At 38.6% G+C, this 21,444-nt stretch overlaps 1 long non-coding RNA gene across 7 annotated transcripts in view; it reads right to left on the bottom strand.

The window, feature by feature from the left end:
- LOC104911065 (uncharacterized) overlaps positions 1-18,009 on the bottom strand; it is a 272,623-nt gene extending 254,614 nt beyond the window's left edge. For 5 of the 7 annotated variants that reach the window (XR_014883460.1, XR_014883459.1, XR_014883461.1 and 2 more), the window contains exons 1-2: positions 17,722-18,009; positions 15,789-15,933 (exon numbers count right to left, since the gene is read on the bottom strand). This is a non-coding gene — a long non-coding RNA (uncharacterized LOC104911065). The remainder of the gene's footprint in view (positions 1-15,788; positions 15,934-17,721) is intronic. The other 2 variants (XR_014883458.1, XR_014883457.1) reach the window with 2 other exon arrangements.
- Positions 18,010-21,444: the final 3,435 nt, after the last annotated feature.

The raw sequence follows: 21,444 nt of genomic DNA, 5'->3' as shown, positions 1-21,444 counted from the left end.
CAGTATGTGACCTGAAAGTTTGCTTTTAACTGTACAAGTGGCTAATTACATAACTAATCAAAATGCCTTCAAAAGCAATTCCTAAGGGAAGATTAAAAAAAGAAGAAGAATGAAAGAAAAGGAAAAAGCAGCCCAGCAAAGAGAGATGGTGATTGATAAACAGCTATACTGCATGAACTTGTATGTGCACACATTCAGTTTTAACAAAGTTGAAGATCTGTTCTGCACAGCACAACATATAGCACAGGAAATGTGTATTCTAGCTGAGAATTTAGTGCAGGTTTAAAAAATAGACCTGTACGACGTACAGATCCTATTCCAAAAGGGAACATGAGCTGCTGATGTGGCAGCCATGGAATGTGATTACTGCATGTCCTAGGCATACTTCTCAACATCAAGCAGTAAAAGAGTTTGAGTTTCACAACTGATTTTGAAAACTGGACACAATTTCAGAATTTAAGTTCTCTGTTAAGATTAGAGGAATGGAGGCAAAAAACAATCTGTTTCTTTACTTGGGGGACATGGAAAAATTTGAAAAATTAACATTTAGAGAAAGGTCTTGATCACAGAAAAATGGCACATACAATCCCATAGGTGTCCTCAACAGCCTTACAACACATGGAATGAGTCTGTATATATACTTCATTTCAAATTGGTTCTTATAGGAAACAAAGCAGGTTTAGACCTTTTAAACCCTGGCTTGTCTTTTTAAGGTAGGTGTACTACAGAAGGGAATTTTATTATTTTCTGCTTACTCTGTATTGGTCTCCACTTGCAAGACATATTTTCAAAACTGTGCCCAGTTCTGCGCAAAACCTGGTAGAGACTGCACACTTAGGTGTCTCAGCTGTAGTCTATCACCATTACCTTTTGTGGTGGAGACAGGATTAGCTCAGGTGTTCCCTGACCCCTACTGGTGGGGCTGGTCCCTTGTTTTCCTCGAGCAGGAGAGAACAAGGGAAAAAATACACTTTGTGGCTCTAGGGACATGTGGCTATAAGGAATCTAAAAAAACTGATAGAAAATGCTTGGCAGGTAGAAAAGCCTTCTCTGGAGGCTGTGGCAGGCTGAAGCTAAACAGGGGAGATGCCAGGAAACTTCTGAAACCAAGTTTGGCTTTTAAACCCTTTTAGCTCCTCCTGATCAGAGTGATCCAGCTGAGGTTTATTTACCAACTGCCAACATGAATTCCTGGTATTTTTGTTAACCATTTAGATGTCACAGCTCCAGGAATTCCATCAAGCTGCTGAAGAGGTGCTGGCACAAGCAGCAGTCACTACCAGAGCACCCCCGTGAGTGGGAGCCCAGAGGGAATCTCGCACATTCCCAGGTTCAGTTTCCTGCTGTGACTGGGCTATGCCAAAACTGGTTCAAAGATCATCTGTTTCACCAAGTGGCATGGAAAGAGTTTGGCATTCAACCAAATACACTGCTTCTGAACAGATCAACCTCTATCTACGCTCAACTGGAAGAGCAGCTTTAGAGAGGGCACCTCCTGACAGCAACTTTACAAGAGCCATCCTAACAATTCACAGTGCAACAGCAAAAATGAGCCTCAAGGAAAACATTATCCATAGGACCGAAGAGTTGAGAAAATCATTTTCCTTATTTAGACAAATTTCCATGCAACTCCAAAGAACAAGTTCAAATAGAGTTACATTTTTTTATTATAATGAAAAGTCAACAGATTTTCTACCAAGCATCTAAAATATGTATCTATTCCTTCTATTTTGGATCACTGCATCTCCAGGACAGCTAGCTGAGCACTAAAAATTCAAGCGTTACATGAAATGAATGTGTCTCTAGTTAAAAATAAAGTCTGTGTTTTTGCATGAGACAGTTACTGATGAGTAAGTACATTTAAAATCACAGCTAGTGTATTTGCCTTACCAAATCTGCTTTAGTTGATTTCAGCAACTAGCTGATCATATCATATTTAGCTGGAAAATATAGAGCTCTGAAAAAATATGAGAAGAAACCTGGAGATGTACAGTATAATTACAGAAAGAGACTTGCCAGTACCTCCGATGCTAGGTGCCAATATCAACACTCCTAATGAACTGCATTTTCCCCATCTGCTTCCACATGCAGCCAAGAAAATGTACGTGAACCAGTTTATGTCTCAAAAATCAGTTTCCTAGATCCATCACCAGCCCCCTCAAACCAAGCAGGTCTCTATTATATGTCTGTCTTCCTATGTAAATCTCTGAACTCTAGATTAATCAGCAGACACTCCACACTCTCTGACATCATTTTGACTACCTTCAGTACTGAACGCCCAAAAAGCAAAAGATGAGATTTTTCAAAATTCTCTTTTCTTACTAATTAAAAGGATTGTTTGCATCATCTCCAGAGGTATCTCTTTGCGAAATGCCACAGCACGCATCATTACCTATTTCCTATGGCACATAAGAGAAAGTTCTTAATTATGTTCTCTTCTGAGTCTGAGCCAGACATCATCTATCTGTTACGATAGAGTATTTCTCCCCTGCTACATACAGACTCTGAACCAGGAGTGAATCAGCATCAGAATCTCAACATCATAAGTCAAATAAGGAGGACAGCTTGCATGTGGAGATGGACATTATGGAGAATCCCCATCTTTAACAATCCTTAGTTTTCATCAGTTCTTATATCTAACATGGTGCTCAATTCACCCGAAAACAAGACACTTAGCTTCAAAAAGAATCAAGAATTCACAACTCTAATTATTTGCTTTCACAGTTGCGACTGTCACATATATATGTGCACATCCACAAGAATTGGTGCCCTTTCACATGAATGACAGCCGAAATACTGAAAACAATATACTGCATGCAGTTCAACCCTATACTCCTCAAAGTAACTCACTGCACATTCTCAGTCACAGCTCCACATTACCCACAGCCCCCTGATTTTTTCGGAAATTACTGCTTGATTAAAAACGTCCAATTCTTTTTCCGTTTCCAGCCTCTGAGCTTATTGATGTGAGATAAACTTTATCAGAATCCATGTTGACCTTCCTCTCTTTTGAACTCAGAAACATTGATTAACTTGTAAGTTATGTAGCAGTGGGCCAACTTAAATACTACCCTTTTTGGTACTTGATTTCCTGCTCACTGGCTATTTCAGCACCTGTAACTCCTTAAAAATCAGCTCAGCTAAAGGTGAGAGAATTACAAGAGCTATAATTGGGCTTAGTCCCCTCATTCTTCAGCTCATGAAAATGCAAAATCTTACCCAAATGGTAAGAAAAAGATGATTCATTCTTTTCCAACGATCTTAGTGTAAGCTGTCAGCTGCTCCCTAATTAGCATTAGCAGCGAGCCAGACTAGCAGTGGCAAACCACAGCAGGGCTAGCTGCAGGAAGTCAGAAAGAAAGCAGGTTTCTCGAGTCATTCTTCCATTGACAAACCTTTAAAGGAAAACTTAAGGCTCACATAAGGAAGGTACTACTTCTCTGAGGTAGATACTGAAGGCCTGACCTGCTGGACTTGCCCACTCACCTCCAAGTTGTCAAAGTCACAGAGGGTAATTTGCCTGTTGCCCCAGATAAGGGCAAAAGGATTTCTCTTCTACCTTTGCAGTATGATCAAAAGCTGCTCAAGATTTCTGTTTCATATCCTATCCAGAGCCAGGAATTCCAATAGAAAAGCAATGCCCACAATCTGTAAAGAAATCACTGTTCAAATGATTTTACTGAAGAAATAATTAGACTGTTCACAGCATTTTAAGTCCTTCAGTGACCTCCAGCTAGAATTGAGCCAGGATGATACAAGTGTTAAAAAGACCCTAACACAAGCAGCTGCCAGTATAAAATGCTTGAGAAGATTTACACACAAGTTATTGAGTCATAAGTATTACACTCAGGGCCACTGCAAACCGCGTTACCATTTCCCACAATGCCCACTGCTTCAAGTTGAGTTTTAATGAATTCCCTTTTCTTTTGCAGTTCAGCCATTTCCACCCCTCTTGCCTTTCAATCCTGAAGCCTAGTTAACAGGGTTCAAGAGATACTTCCTTACTAAGAAACTGGGCCAGAATGAATAATGCTGGTAGTGTTGTGTATGGATAATACATTCCCTAAATGTTTTCAGCAAATTATTTCAAAATGCTGTTTTGATATCCTCCCTTTTCTTTAATGAGCACTGTTTTCTATTCACAACCAGGGCGTAAAACAGTGCAGCATGAACGGAAGCTTTTATAGTGCCGACATCACAGCTAATAAGAATTAGTACAAACACATTCTTTTTTTGTGACATTACATTTTTAGAGTTCAATGGCCCTTATTATATCTCAGAGAAGATGTAGTTTCTCATGATAAGCCATGTGCATGATCTGGCATCAGAGTCAAAACTAGGTCAGTTATCTATATCCAGTAATTTCATCACTTTAATTACAATTTCCTGGTGTATTGGTTTTTTCAGTTGTTTTCTTTCAGAGGTGGGTTGGACAGGGCAAGGATGGTGAAAACAGGGACATGAGAAGGCAGATGATCTTGTCACGAAAGTTACCAGATGTTATAAACCATTGCAAATATTTTGGAATGCATTTCACAAGTCAGTTATATCAGCATCCTGTGCTTCTCATCTACAGAAAACCAAACTTCAGAAGCAGTTCTTCTGTCAAACTCTTAATTTTCCATATACCTCATTTTTATGGTGAAAAAATTATGACTGAAGGACCCTCTGAAGTATTTTATTTATCTGACAGTATGTATATCAAAGTGTGAATACTGAAAATATTATGAATCTACAAAAGAAGCAAGATAAAATATATATATATACACAAAATATCTTCAGAGCAGTAAGGTTCCTACTCTGACTTGCTCCGCAAAAACTAAACTTATTGTCTTTATCCTGAGGAGTTTTCCATCTATGGCAAGAAACACAGCCCCTCAACACATTTTTCATTTATCAGGCACACTGCATATTCATATGCTTTTCTATAGCCATATTAGCTTTAAAGGAGAGCTTACAGTGGGCACAATTCTAGAACACTCTCTCCTCCCAGGATGTAATGCTGTAACACAATGGAAAGTGCAGCAACGGCAGAATAGTAGCAAAGTCCCAGGCTGCAACAAGTGAGGATATGCTCAAATGCAACAGCCATGGACACAAAAATAAAGGAAAGAAGCTGCTTACCTTTAGAAGTCCTCAGGTACACAGGGATCCCCAAATACCCTTACCTCCATTGCCAACCTTTAAATGAAGTCTGAGAAGGGGTGGATCCTGGCTCCCCTCCTTCTGGTCACTCAGCTGCATTGCATACACCTGAGCTCCCCTTGATTGGCCCTGCCTTCCCACCAGGTGCTCAATCACTGCTTCAAGCCATGACTTGCATTTCCACTAAACAGGAGCACCTGGGAAATTCAACCCCTCAACTCAACACCACTCAGGTTATGAGTTTTCACTTAAATAGAAAGAAAAAATTTGCTTCGCAGTGCAACTGGTTGGTATTTTCTGCGTTCACAGACAAGGCACAGTTGTATATAAAAGCAGTGGAAGATAACAGATATTCTACTCATCTGACTGTACTGTGAAAGCCAAGAACATATTTGGCATTAGGTCTAATCACCACTCTCATACGTGAAAGGGCATTTTGAATGGGAAAAGCCACAAGCATCCTTCCACCCTTACTACATTTTTACTGAAGATCAAAAAGTGATTTCAGTTCAGTGGGATTTTTTTTTCTTGAGTTGGAGCTATACTACTTAGCTCATTTGTACTAATTCAAAATCCTATCAAAGCCTTTTGCATTGCTGAAAATATCTGCCTTCTTACAATAACATTCATGCAAAAGTTATTTGAAAGTATCTCATCTAATTGATGTCAGAAAGAGGTGCTTCTCAAGTCACAGACATACTAACAGAAGGAGACTATTCTAGTAAACAGAGCATATAGCCCAAACATTCAAGATTGAACCTATATAGTCAACACAAACAGAATGGCAAGATATTTCATTTCACAAAGCTCTGAGACTTGGAGAGAACAAGAACGAGCTTCATACACCAGATAATATTCAAAGATTTAACCTGCACATTGCTAATCTTTCTGGCTGTCATGGTTTTGGTTTGCTGAAAGGCACAGTCCATTTCTAACCAGATGAAAGTCATTTCAAACATTTATTCTTGACTAGGTATTATTTTTTATATCACCAATTACACCAATACAGCTCACCCATTCAAGTTTTCTCATCTTTGAGAAGGCAGTAGAGATATTTTTGCATCTATCACTCCCTGCAATGTTATGAATTAAAACCCTCACATCTTTTTTGCCTCCCAGGTGTTCAGGGTGGTACCCATTCAAACTCAGATACATTCAAAGCTATAAAACAAAGCAAACCTGTACATTTTTTAAAGAATGTAACCGAGAGCTGCTGCTGAGTGACATGAACCAAAAATAAAAATACAGATGACAAAGCACACGCTTGCCAAACAAATTCTAAGACCAATTTAAGAATCAAACAGAGTGCTGCCAAAGCTTTGAACTAGAGGAAGCAGATGCTTTTGCTGCTGTGACATGCATTTCCACCCAGCAGGTAGACGAGATGAAATCCGGTCTCATCAAGTCACTAACAAGGATTCAGGGCTAACAGCAGATCAGGCTAAGCCAGCAATAACAACACTTTTACATATGATTTCCTGATACATGGAAGTTAGATATTTCCGCTATTTCATCTTCTATTTTTCTTAGAACAAACTGCTGAAAACAAAACTGCAATGGAATGCAGGCATCTATTCCGATACACAATAGTTTATTGAAATAAACTTCACAGGAAACGTTCTCTCTGTGTGCATGTATGATTGCTACCAAGTTAATTGAACAGCGTATATACACAGGCAAGAGCAAAGATACTTTGCTTAACAAAAGTGACGTTGGTGCAGATGGGATTAATCCCTAGTAAAATAGAGGTAGCGTCATAATCCACTTAGAAGAGCCACTGATGTCAATACAGTGAATTAGTTTGGTTTATCATCATCGTATATTTTCAGAGTCACGTTTACCAAGCAATTGCTCTGTCTTTACCTGGCTAAAGTAAATGCCACAGCAAGGCCTGCGAAGCTCTGAGAATGCGTGAATGATAGGCAATGTTCTCTATCCACTGCTAGCAAATAGGTTTGTTAAAGCAGTAGCAATAGTAGGGGAGGTTTGCTTAGGGGAATAACAAAACAACAATAAAAAGCAACAAACTCCTTCAACAAGATATCTGTTTCATCAAGAAAATGTTCGTGCTTCACTCTCCATTTCCATTTCTGTTTTCTCCCCAGAGGTCTCTAATATCAACTACAGGCTGCTTTTGGTCACTTTCCCAGGGGAAAGCTTTGTGGAGCATTAGTAGCTGGAAAGACACAGATTGAGAACAGCATGAAAATACATGGAGTATAAGGATATAATGACATCATTAGCATATTTTAAACTCCAGTTTCCCCAGGGTATTGCATCAGTAACTCAGCTGAGACAGTGACCAAAAAGAAGTTTCATATAATTAACTCTTTCTTATAAAATGTCAAATAGATGAAAACAGAGAAGACATTTTGATTAAAGTTTCTCAGCAGTTAGACACTACAGAAAAAGCTCCTGGTAGGAGCTCACTGATCCTGTGGAAGTGCATGAAACTTTCAAGACACTGTGGCAGGGAATACATCAGGTAGAGCAGCACAAACGTGTCCCCATTTCTTTGTCCTGCTGGGGAAGAGTAAGTGCTCCTATCCCATCAATGCAGCAGCCAGTCCCCACTGAGCACTGGGTCCCAGTAATGCTATGTAAACACTTCTGTAAAATAGCAGCTCCTGCTATTGCAGCACCACAGGATTGTTATGTTGGAAGGGACCTCTTGGGATCATCTAGTCCTACCCTCTGTGTTTGCTTCATTTCCTTCTCTGTGGAAGTACCACAGACTTGCACTGCAAGGCTCATTGATCTGCATCACAGAATTTCTATCTGCATTTGTTTTGCTTTTTGTTTTTGTTTTTTTCCCCCCACTCATTCCAGTTAACAGATGTTCATCAGGAAGTAGGAAGAAGGCCCTGGTTGTTCAAGCACACAAACTCGACAGTAAGTCTGACAGGACCATCAGTTACCTGGAACAGACAAACTAGGTTGAATTCAAATATTGGCTAGCATTTCAATAGCTGTCAGCAGCAGGGCAATAATCAAGATCAACTCAAAATACTGGAGACAAATAGTGTTTGAAGGCACCCCAGTGACGTGTGGAGATTACAACCAGCAATTGGCACATTAACAACTACAGATGTTCACTTGCTCTTGTACTCAGCTACTGAAGGCTTTTCTAGCTTATGCATGGGCTACAGAATGCCACTCTATCTTAGATAAACATCTTTGTCATAAGGAAGACATGGTTTTCCAAAGCAACACGTTGAATGTTCAGCTGAAGTCAGTGAAAGCAATGGTGGCTGTTCATTATTTCTGAAAGATAAATGGAGGACTTGTCAAACTTAACAGACATATTTTAGAAGTCAGCCCTACTGTCTGTTCGCAGACTCAGTGACAGAGAAAGCAAAAGAGATTATGTCTTAATATTATACATTTAAAAGGGACTATATTCATTATAGGACTACATTTTGTTCTGTGCAAAATTCAATAAACTGTGGTTGTGTATTAACGAAATATTGAAGAGGAAATGAAAAGTATATTCAGCGAAGTTCTGTTTTTATGAAAGCATAAGTATAGAGAAGAGGGAATATAAGTAGCGCATGTTGGAAGCCTTCATTATTTAAGTTGCATGTAAGCACTTCTTTCATCAACAAAGACTAAAGAAAGGAGAATTATGCCAGAGATCATTTTTATTTTTCTTCAGAATTAGATAGGTAAAGATAGTGGACTAGAATTTATTAATAATTGAAAGGAGGCCTTAAAAAACCGAAGAAATAATAAACTGATCTGCCCAGCTGTAACTCCTCCAAGTTATTCTGTCTCAATCCAAACACCTTTAGCACTGGTCCTCTAAAAAGACCTTTTCAATCTTTCCTTGCCTTTTACAATACAGCAGTGTTGCTCAATTCATTTAAGGCTTAATTCATGAATAAGAAACCACATTTACTCCACGCTCCTGCTTGGGATCTATCACACAGCTGGGATGAAAGGGCCTCAATTCAGAAGTTGCCAGGAAGCTAGGTCACAGTGGTACAGGGTCAAAGTTTAGGCCAATACAATGAAGCCCACAAAAATTTGAGTAATATGCACTTCTCATCACAATACATGGGAACTCACATTTACCGAGTCCCACAAAACATTCCTTATGGATCCCTAAAGTCTCATTAAAGACAGAATATGAACAGAGTCTGTGGGCATCAAGTATTTCTCACCCTCAGCTGGAACTGCTAGGATGCTAGGAAAGGAGGTGGCAATTGTAGCAGAATGTAAAGCAGAGCACTGTCCGTTTTCCAGTGCTACATGGCTGCTGACCAGAATAAATAATGATTTTCCTCAACTGAATCTTAAGAAACACTTTGGGAATCACATGCATGTTGCACAATGTTTAGGGAGACGGGAAAGGAAAGCACACTCCAGCCTTGGACAGGAGGGGTTGTGAATGGCTCCCAAAGCCCACTCATGATGCCCAGGAACACTAAAAGCATCTGTGTGCCTGCCCCAGCAAGGGCTGCTGCCCCCCTCAGTATGCAGTTCACATACAGCTTTACCTCCAAAAGAAAAAGAAACATTCAGCAGGGAGGAAAAAAAAAAAACACAACCATTAATGTTCCAAAACATAAAACATTGGAGCAGAGTGTTTGCATCTTACAGAGTGTTTGCTATGAAATTTTCAACTGCCAAATGAAATGCATCAGTGCAAAAAATAGCAGAGAAATTCCAAAAGATGCCATCATGTCCAGAACCGCAAGTATTTCCTTGTATTCACTATCCCCATAGCTAGACAGGGAGGTTCCTCCACCCAGTGTGACTGTAACTTCCCTTATAGAAATACCATGCACACTCAGAGTAGAGCATTCAATGTGGTTTTTAATGCTGATGATTCAGCTCAGAAGTGGCACACAAACAGCCAGGCTCTCTGGTGCTTCATTCTGCATTTGCAAACAGCAGCCAGAGTTTCTGAGAGTATCCCCTACAATTGTTAACCAAATGAAAAGATCCCCCTACATCCATTTCAAACTCAAGCCATTAAGCAGATATTCACCTTCTCTTGACAAAGCATGTTTCTGCACTGAGTGAGATGCAATTTGCAGCCAAATAGGAAACTTGTGGTTACAACCAGATGAGCACAGTTCCAGTGGTGATAAGGCTGTCTTACCTCCACTTGCTTCTGCTTTTGGAAGGCAGGACTATTCTGCAGAACTATTAACAGTGAAAACTGAATATGTGAAAAGGAAATCTTGTGCTCCTCAAAAGAACAAGAGACAAGCGCCGCTCAATGCAGAATTTATTGGTTCATCTATGTTGCATTTTACCATATTGCAGTGTCACAACAAATTACACACCTTTAAGACAGGAGAGTCATACATAAGAGTCAGACTCTATTATCTTAAATCACCTCAAGTCATAGTAACCCTACAGAAATTACTTGTTGAAGCTTTAGGGCAAAATACATAAATAAAATTTAGAGAAAGAGAATCCAATCTTACACTAATCATACTAACACGAGCCATTTGCACAGCAGTAGGAAGGAAAGAGAGTCTGAATGAGAACACAAGAGTACTACAGAGGGACACCCCTTCTTCCCCTCTTGGCTATTCCAAAAGCAGCCTGCCCTGCTACAGTTCTATGTCTGGCAGAGTCAGGATTCCAGTTGAGATAAGGAACTGCTTAGTGGCACCAACATGCCATTTTCCTGACCACACTGCATCAAATTCATTTTTGTCACCAAACAGAATGACATCTGCCCAAGACATAAGCAGAGTTGCAGTTCTTACATTCCTTCTACTGACCTCTGACATTAGAGCAAAATAGCAGGAGAAAACTTATGGATACGTGGACCAAAAGTAATAGTGAAGAAAGTATTCCAGTGAGTCATACAGACGTACAAAGGAAAAGTCTTGGTCCCTTTCATTTTGTATAACAGAGGGAAAATTCTCATTGTGCATTTCCACTATGCTTAACGGTTTTGTCTTTTTCTCACTTCCCTTTCTTCCTGCCAAGGCAGCCCCACATCATCCTCAGGAGCTTCACTGCTACCCTACTACACAGTTACTCCTACTTCCCTTAACTTCATACCCAAACAGGCTCCATCCTCTGTACTCTGCACCAGTTCCCATTCCCCCTTTCGTCCTTTTTCCAGTTTTTCCACTTAGGAAGTCAAAAATTTCACTCCGGCCAAATCCCAGTCCTTCTCTTTGGGGTCACAATAGCCTTTTTTTTTTTTTTTTTTTTTTTTTTTTTTTTCTCCTGTCTCTTTCTAGCTCCTTTTTAGTGTTGGTACCCAAGTGCCTCCAGTACCAGGCTCCTTACTGCAGTGCTACTTCTCCTTTCCTTTCCAGCCCAAGTCCCTCTTCAAGTCTTCCTCGTCAATTATCTCATTAGTTTCCCAACTTATTATTCCTGTCCAAATTATTTAAGCCTTCAACAATATCAACAAAACATCGCTCCTTTTTCCTCAATTGCAACTCTAATCCCTCAACTAACAACTATATTCTCTTTTCCACCTTTATTCATTGTCTCTACGTCCCATCTGCAATTCAACCAGGCAGATTGTTTCTTCATACTATGTAGGAACAACTCTCTGAGAGCACAGCAAATGAAATCTTCCTGTACAGTTGTCCATGTTTAACATGGGATGCAGCGATAGAGAGTTGTAATAGGACCTAGGAAGATCACATTCACATCTGCACTTGAAGAGTGCAAATATTTGACATACTTCAAGGAATGAAACTATGGCAATATCACAAATATCTAATAAGCACATATAAATAATGAGTTTTTTAGCAAAAGATTATTTTTAAAATAAAAAAAACACCATTCAAAAGAATTACACAAGTATATCTTTCACAGGAAGTCCACAGTGCTGCCAGATTTCAGATTCAAGCCAAGCTTCAAGCACTAGCATATTTAATTTAAAAAATACTCTTTCTTTCTTTTTTTTTAAACATGTGCAACCAAAATGTCATTTGATTCTCATTCTGAGAAACAGCTGGACTATACTGTAACATCTCTGAAAATCAGCACAAGGTTGATACTCCAGATGGAAACCACAAGCAACAGAGGTATACGCTGCTCCTTGTTCAGACAAAAAAAAATAAAACATAAAAATGCAAATGAATTCAAAACAAAACAGCTGATAATTTCTAGCTTTTCTATAATCCAGAATTTTAAAAAGAGCTAAGTGAAGTTTCACAGTACCAGTTGAACAGATTGTACATCAGACAAGTATTGTTAGGGGATATTTTCAAAGGCACAAAGATTTTGAGTAAACAGCTACCCACGAAATTCAGTGCAAAGAAGGGACTCACGCTTAGGAAAGAGGTAAATACTACAAATTGACCTTGAGAAAATTTATGAGGGTGGATTTGGAATTGTTGAAACCTTTACCTGACCTGCCATATTGTTTTGTGAAACAAACGAAAAACAACCACCTTCCTAAGTAGAATCCTGGTCCCAGCAATCCCTTTAAAAGTGTATTTAATACAGAAACTGCATGTTTCTGCATCTTTTAAGCCTGTTCTGTCCCAGAGATAGTTCTTAGTTTTGTCATCCTTTAAACAGCTGCTTTTTCTTAAATCATCCAAAAGGTGAAAGGAGGAGACAAAGGGAACGTGGAAACTGCGCTATCCAGAACTGATTTTAGCTTTGGCCAAACATCAGGTGTGGGAGTAAGAAATGAGGGGACACGATAAAGTGGAGATTCTTGACTTGTTTACAATTAAACACCCAAACCACAAGATATTCATTACTTTGTATTTGACATGTAAATTTTAGGAATCCAAGGTAGAACTTTCAAAGACTTCTTTATGTAGCACTGAATTATGGATTATAGTTTGGATCTAAAAAGGAAAAAACACCTTACTGTAAACATATTTGCAGTGAGAGTTCTATCTAAAATCATCTATTACATTCTATGGAACGTTTTAAAGACAGTTTGAAGGAACTGCACATATTTATGCAGTAGGTTTTGTAATCTTTACAGATGCTCATTCTTGTTATTTCAGCAGAACTCCCCCAAAACTGCACAGACCTCACGCTGTACCTGGAACTCAAGGCAACTCAATATGTTTCTCTCACAGTGAGGTAGGAATCATATACGTTTCCACAGAGATATAAAGATACACGAGAGGTAAACTGAATTATTTCCCATGGCTGGGAATGCCATTCTTGGCATGATTTGCCTCTTCATTTCTATCAACAGCAACTTCTCCCTGAAGTCAGAATATGAAAAAGCAAAAGGGACTGAAGGACTTGACTATTTCTGAGAACAACAAAGATTGGATCAATGGAAAGGGAGAGAAGATTATGTGAGCAGCTGCCTGCTGTATCCTTCAGTGTGATTCTAGAACTTCAGTTTCTAGTACTATGGTTGCACAAACACACACTAAATAAAATACTTCTAAAGAATTCTGTAACACCATATGATACACGTCATAAATTTTAACTGTAATTGCTTCCTATAACCATGTTTGCCTTAACACTGTAGAGACGGAAGGGTGTAACCCTTAAACAGGTCCTTATCAGTTAGCTATATAGAAGAAAGAAACAGTTGGTAAAATTTTTTAAATGTGTTGACTCAGCAGTTTAATAGAGCTGACTTGGCTGTACCAAAAGACAAAAAAAACTGAAAAAAAGAAAAACAGTTATTCATAGGCTCTTTCTAAGATTATGCATAACAAATGTAAATGTGTTGTGAGGAAAATTTCAATAAATCTGCTTCCTCTTCTTTGTACTGGAATAGGGAATCATTATTTATGCTGTATCTGCTTTTCTGTACTTCTGAAGCTTTTGCCAAAAATAAATAAATCACAAAAAAACACTGCTTTTAACTGGCCAAGGCACTGGGCATAGTGTCATTAATCACAGCTTATCATCATCTGGTGTGCCTGATCTCTCTAAAAGTTCACATGACCACTCCCACCAAATTCAACAAGATGGTTCACTTGACTCATCTCTTATGGAAGTTTGCAAAACTAGACCTTTGAGATTTCACACACGAGTACTAGATTAAGAGGTCATTTTACAAGGGAATCTGAAGCAAATAGTGATTTACTGATCATGGGCAGGTGGAACCATCTGACTCTGTCTACTTTAGGGTTAAAAGAATGGAAGAAAGAGGGCTTGCCCTTTTATTTTTAGGAGAGTTGTACTGACTAAGAAATGAGCATAGAAGGAAATCAAACAGAAAAAGTATTTACAGAAATGAGTATTTCTATCATCACTTTACTGCCATCAATCACTTGAAACTGCTGACCAAGAAGAGTACTCTGTACTGAGATTATTATCAATTACTACTAAGTATTAGGTATTTTACTATCTGGGAACAACCTCTATTGTTCCATAACTGTTTTCTCTGGCAACACATACTGAACTGAGCCGTCCCAGTTTGCCTCATACTTCGGCAGTTTCCTTTCGGTTACATAGGGGCACTTCTAGCAAAGGAGTCTGCCCTGGATTTGGCTGCAACATATTCCTCTGTTTTGCCAATATTTCAACTATAAAATAAAAATTATACCTGTCATAACTGTGTGCATCTCCACTCGCTTCAGACAAGTTGCACTGGGACTGTTCTGGGCTCAACAATTCAACAGTACTTATGAACATACTTGATAAACAGCATACACAGACATCTGATTATGATACATTACCATTTAATTTTGTATCTTGAATAACATGCTATCAGTTGCATTTAAAAAGAGGTATGTAAAACATCAACAGGCTCTCCTCAGAGTTTTATTACAATTTAAGTGTTAGCTGATGCTGGCCTGGTTCACACTGTTCCTAACCATAAATAATAAAAAAACACCAACACTGATGTAAATCTTGCAAACCACTAGACTACTTAATTTCACTCCCCAAAAAACCTTGAAGAAGCCAATGATTCAAAGCAATGTTTTAGAGTTATCTTACAGGCTTTAGCACACAAGTAAATTTTTACCAAAGTTTTTTTCACAAACCTTCATGTACAGCTTGAATTCCACATTCGAAGTTTATCTAGAGACAGATACATTTCTTGTATGCGGTATCTTTGTAAGGGGTTTACAAACTGCAGTACCAACAAACTCAAAGAAAGGAAGCAATGGAAGCATTGACAGCAAATCATTGTGATAAAAGCTAGGAACTACTAGAAATAACAGTAGTATTATGACATGGTTAAGTAGCACAATTTCCATGTTAAACATTTTTAGCTACGTAAAAGGAAAGAATCTACAGCAAAAAAAAAAAATCTGGATTTATATTATCACTATAATCAAACACAATGATGGTAAGTATCTTACAAGAGTTTTGTAATGCTGAACTCAACCATAACTCCGTAAAGCAACCTAAAGATAAAGCCAGCCTTCTACATCATCACAATTTAATTAGAGCCTTTGAAGCCACGCACCTTTGATCCAAGCAAAGTGATAAATGCATTATATTTTAAAAGGATTGTTATATGTTCTGTTAAACACAACGGCAGGGTTGAACCAGAACAGCCTTTGTGTAATGAGGAAACGTTCATTTTGAGGAACAGACACAAAAAGTAGAAGGATTGGCTGCCCTCCTTTCAAACATACAGATAACTGACTGCATAAAAATTTCTAGAGTAATGAAAAATAACACTGATTTAACATATGTCTTCCTCACTAGGGGAACAATCACGCTAATGAAAGAGGACTAGACATATACTGTTGGCAGAGTAAAATGCTTACCTTTGAGTTTCCAACTACAACTGCAACGCAGCATGGCTTGGAGAAGTTTTCCACCTTGACAAGAAAGGACTCAAAGATAACAAATCTCAGGAGTCCAACAGAAGAGCCAGGACTAGAGAAGTATTTACTAAAAGCCCTCATCAGCCTAAGGAGAGTAAGAAGAGGACTTCTGTTTAGGAACTGATCCTCTCAATACAAGGCCCTAATATCAGTCAAATCAATTCATGTGTCCTGAATTGGACCACCTGTGGTTATTGTGAGGACAACAGGTTTCCCAGCTGTAAGAACAAGAACCAGCTGCTTCCACTTCTCCAACCCTCCCTTCCCCCAAAATAGTTTTGAATCCTTTAATCTAGCATGAACATTATCTGGAGAAGTTTCAGTGTCTGAGAAAGGTTAGATCCAAGTGTATTCTAAACGATTCTCACAATATTTGTTAGTTTTTTTCTACACCCTACTCAGACTAATCAGTAATTTATCTGTGTTTTAGGAGGAGCAGTGAAACGATTATGAAAATCTGAAGACAATAAAAGCAGAAGGCAGAAATGTATTTTTAAAAATATTATAATGTTAGGTGCACCGAGATTAAAATAATAATAACCTACTTTCTACTCTGATGCTATAGGTGAGATTTTATGGCACTCATTAGAATCTTTTACATGAGTAAATACGACACTCCTCCTTTATCGCTTACACCTGCCACTACAAACTATTCTAAGCTATTAAGCTTCCATGAGTTCTTTCCTAGTATTAGTACGTTTTTCTGTCATTTGGCACAGAAAATTTACCTGCCTAAACACTGACAAGTAGGCTGTAACACATCGGTAGTACAAGCATGTAAATACGAAAAAATTGTTCATTACAAGCTAGTAGTATATATGAGCTATTAAATTAATACTGTACAAACAGACATTCAAATCACAAAGCTGCTAACGGGGAAGAAGCAAACAAAAAACAGCGATTATCAGTAGCTCAGTGAAAGGTATCAACTGCAGGGAACTGTGGGAATGGGAACCTAGTGTGCTAATTCCAATATGGAATGCTGGCTGAATGCCAGCTGGTTTTGTGCTGCTAGCAAAATGGGGCTTGGGGCAGGGAGACAATAAGAACACAACCAATTTTCCATCCTAATCATGTTTCTCAGTGTTGTCACTGCTTAGAGGTGACACAAAAACACTCCCAGTGCTGAGGAAGACTCTCCATAGAACTGTACTACTTTCCTTTTGGTACCACATTCCCTCGTTGATAGGGAATGCATTAACATTTTGTGGATTCACTGTTCTCTCATATTGTACATCCTCTTACACAGAATAAAATTCTTTCTGAAAGTGCCATTAGTCTAAAATACACAATTCTTGAATCTGTACTATTAGAAAAGATTAGTAATTTATCCATACGAAAATAAACATTTTTATTTCTAGAAATGTGTTCATTTAGCAAATGAATGTGACCATAAAACATTACCACTAGATCAAAGATCAACTGAAAAAGTAGAGCATGGAGTTATTAATACATTTATTTTTATACCTTCCATTCATTGCCAATATTTTTATCTTTTTCAGTAAAATGGACTTTGTAATCAGCACACTGTGAACAGTTTTAACTTAACAATAATTGCCTTTGATGCAAATTTCTTCCTTACTATATACTGAGAACAGCAGGAAAAAGCTTTAAAAGCTTTATCTACTAATTTGTTCCTAATTCAGTTCTTAATTTTTTTTCTTCAGCCTAGGGGAGTTCAACTCATTTCTTAGTAACTTATTCGATGAATATCAAATATCCTGTAATAACTGCATTTAACAGCAGTGTTTGTGTTTCTGGAAAAAAGAAAAAATAAAACACATACATTTTTAATCTAGGGCTCCAGCCCTGAGGTCTGGGTACAGCAATGACGACATTACAAACTGTCTGGAACACTCTTAATAATACTCACAACAGGACAATCCTTCCTCCTCTTCCTGGTTAACCACTGTGAAGCACACGGGTTCAGCACTCCTTTAGGTCTGAATTAATTATTCACATGGGATCGTTGAATAGGTACAGCAGGAAAAAAAAGACAACAACAGAACAGCTTATTCTCTTCTCTCAACATCACAGGGTCTGATACAGTCATATCCTAACCAGCTCCTATAAGCAGCTGAGCATGACTAAATACAAGTGTCCAAGAAGTACAATTCAAAGGGGCTGTTTTTAGTTTGCCTACATTCACATCCCTATCAGAAAATACTAAGGGGATGACCTCTTTGTTGTCTTTTTTTGGTTTTTGTTGTTGTTTTTTCCAGGTACCTATTGGTTATAAAAGGCTGAAGACTGTTATGGTAAGATGCATAGCTACTATGTTATGAAGATACTGTGCATGCCTTCCAATGATAAGATGTTAAATAACAATTTTTTGCTCATGCATCGGCAAAGATTATGGCCATTTTTTTTAAAATAAACTGCAATAGTGCAGAAACAGCTCATAAAAATAGTTCTTTTTTTCCTCTTTCATACCTCATCTTTGTACATTTTTACTCCATGAGTTCTGAAAATCTGACATAGTTCAGCAATGACTAGGTTTCCACTAATGGGATTTGGACAAGTATTCCAGCCCTTTCATCAGCAATAAGGAAACTGAATGTTCTCTGTTAATCAGCTCAGCACAGTCATTATTTAACCCGCAGACAACGTGTGGCAGCAAAGTTTAAATTTTCAACCTTGAGAAGGCGGCAGCCTTTGCTAGCTGCCTGCTGAAGGCAGGCAGCAATCAGAAAGACTTGGAGACAGAAAAAAAAAAAAAAAAAGGAAGACAAACTTCTAATAAGAAAAATGTTCAGTAAATCTGACCGACTGTTAAGACACAAATAAGGAAAACACTAGACTGCATCTGAAATTATGGATACAGACTGCACAGCATTACTCAGAGGAGAGATAACAGGAAAGGTTGTAAGATAGTTGTAAATTCTTCCAGGCTAAAGGAGCTGAAGACATCAACAGAGCAATATTGGTCAAATCCATCCCTTCTGCATATGCTTCACCGTCAGTAAGGAGAGGCATTAAGAGTACCTCAAGCATTTCTGGGCTGCCAGGACATTTCTTTATTTTGAGCAGTTCATAGGACAGGCTGAACCAAATATGAAGTGAGAGAAGGATCAGCTTGCATCAGGTTGCAATGGGAGTGTGTCTTCCTCACCTCTGGTATAGCATGCAACTACAAGTACTTAGCTGGAGATAGAGATACATCCAGAGATATCGCCATTCAGAAACACTACTTGATACCAGTCAATTAAAAAATAAAATAAAAAATTGCCAGAAGAGCAAGATAGATCAATCCTATCTATAATAAGATGTTTACATTCTAATACATTTAATTTCAGCCTCCGGAAAGTACTTTGCTATGAAGCAACAACATGATGCTGGTTTGTGCAGTTGTAATTTATTCACTAACAGAAATTAGTTGAGACCTGTACAATTCTCACAAGATTAAAGAGACTAAATTAATTACATTAAAAGGTTTTGATTTGCTTTTGCTTTCAAGGCAGAATTTCCTTGCTTTTGCATACAGCCAACAGGGCGCACCACATGGAAATACAAAGAAATCAGCACAGGCTGTGGGAGGAAGCATTCCTAATCAAATGTCAATTTACGTCTCTGCAGCAGAATAAAGTAGTAGTGATAGCTAGGTCTGGCCCTACTCAAAAGACACAGCAGCTTAATCAGAAGTGAAATAGCTAAATGAACTGCCTTTTAATTATTTATATTTTTCATTCTGTACATTTTGTGGAAACTCTTGGCTTTAAACACGCAAGGGATTAGTGTTAAAATACTGGAAGGAAAACCTTCATAGAGTCACAGAATGGTTTGTGTTGGAAGGGACCTTTAAGATCATCTGGTTCCAGCCCCCCTGCTGGACACCTCCCTCTGGACCAGGTTGCTCATAGTCCCATCCAGCCTGGTCTTGAATGCTTCCAGGGTGCGGGCACCCACAACCTCTCTGGGCTACTTGTTTCCACATCTCACCACCCTCACAGTAAAGAATTTCTTCCTAATATCTATTCTAAATCCACCCTCTTCCAGTTTGAAAACCATTTCCCCTTGTTCTGTCAATACATGCCCTTGTAAAAAGTCCCTACTCAAACTTTATGTTTAAGGAGCTGGGAAGCTACTTGGAAATGAAGCTTAAATATAAAATCATCACTGATTTATACCTACAATTTCTTCCTGCTTAGTTATTCATCACCAGACCTCACTGCAAGTAACTCTTCCTCAAGCAGCACGCTAACTATTGCATCCTTTAAATTTACAAGTCAAAGAAAACCACATTGCTCTCCACAAAACTCCAAGGCATGTCCCAAGCAATGGGACAATGTGGAGGTGGCTGCAGAAGCCTCCACAAAAGCCTCAGAACAGGCCAAATGTGTGCCAGCTGTGACCCCAAGCATCCTGTCACCTGAGAACACAAATCATATTTCAGCGTGCAGCAAAACCAGTTATTCAGGCTCTCAAGCAGAATAGTCTCTGTATGAACACATTTTGTGAATACATGTCATTTCTTATCTGTGAGAGAATTTAGTAGAAGGAATATACAGCCAGGAATACTCCATCCAAATGCAAGCTCAGTCAAAGTTTTGCCAAGTTATTTAAACTGCTTTTTTGCTTCCTTTTAATACTGTAATTAATACCCGCACTTCTGTGATTGTACAAGAATAGGCCAGTAATATTACATTAGCCTCAAATACACGTAATCACACACACACAAAAATTGTTTGTGCTGAAAATATATTTTGAAGTGATGAGAATACCAACACTGAGCTGAATAAACAAACACATACCTTTGCAAAAGCCACACTGATTCAATCATACCTCAGAGCAGTCTCATACTGTATGCCATACTGGCATAAATCATATGCACCTCGCCAAACTAAAATTCAACAGCAGTTCCCTGAGTAGAGAGAACTGTGCAGTGGGTTATAAACAGCCTCATCAAATTCTTTTGGGGATCCATTTCACTGCTGAGAAATCAGACAAGAAAAACAGTTTGCTGAAGGTCAAGCAGTATCAGAGGCCAAACTAGTTTTCCAAACATCTCCACAAAACCACAGCTAGAATTCAGAAACTTTTCTTAGCCTGTAATACTGGACACGAATTCTGGCAGTTACCTCTGTCCCTTCTCGAACACAGGCAACTCAACCTTCCTTTCACTTTGTGTCTTTCCGGAAAAGGCGCAATTAGGAACATACTTATTACCAATGATTGGAAGTAATTACCAGGTGAGATTACTTTCTACAAAAAACTTCATTTCTTTAGTATGCCTGAATACAGTCAGCACAAAAAGTTTGTAGTTCAGTAATTCCAATTTTCTATCTGTAATGCAAATCAAACAATACAATACCCAAGTTAATCCTGCGCGTTTTACTTGTCTTATTTGTGTTCCCCTTGAAGTGCATTCTCTCACCCTAATGCTAAAGCAGTCAAAACAACAAATGATGCAAGTCAGCTTTTAAGTGAATGGGGCACCTCTCCTCACAAATAGGGTGCCATATGGATTCCTGTCATGAATATGGGATTTCTTTTTAAAGTTACAGAGTGCTTTCAGCATTTAATGGCCAGTGCTGCTGCTGTTCAGGTTCCCTTTTGTAGTTTGTACCCCAGGGACACAGAGCTCTATGCGTTACCA

This window comes from Meleagris gallopavo, chromosome 5, assembly GCF_905368555.1.
Source record: "Meleagris gallopavo chromosome 5, MGAL_WU_HG_1.1, whole genome shotgun sequence".
NCBI classification, from domain to species: domain Eukaryota; kingdom Metazoa; phylum Chordata; class Aves; order Galliformes; family Phasianidae; genus Meleagris; species Meleagris gallopavo.
The sequence above is the reverse complement of the archived record's forward strand: the minus strand, read 5'-3'. Positions and strand labels throughout refer to the sequence as shown.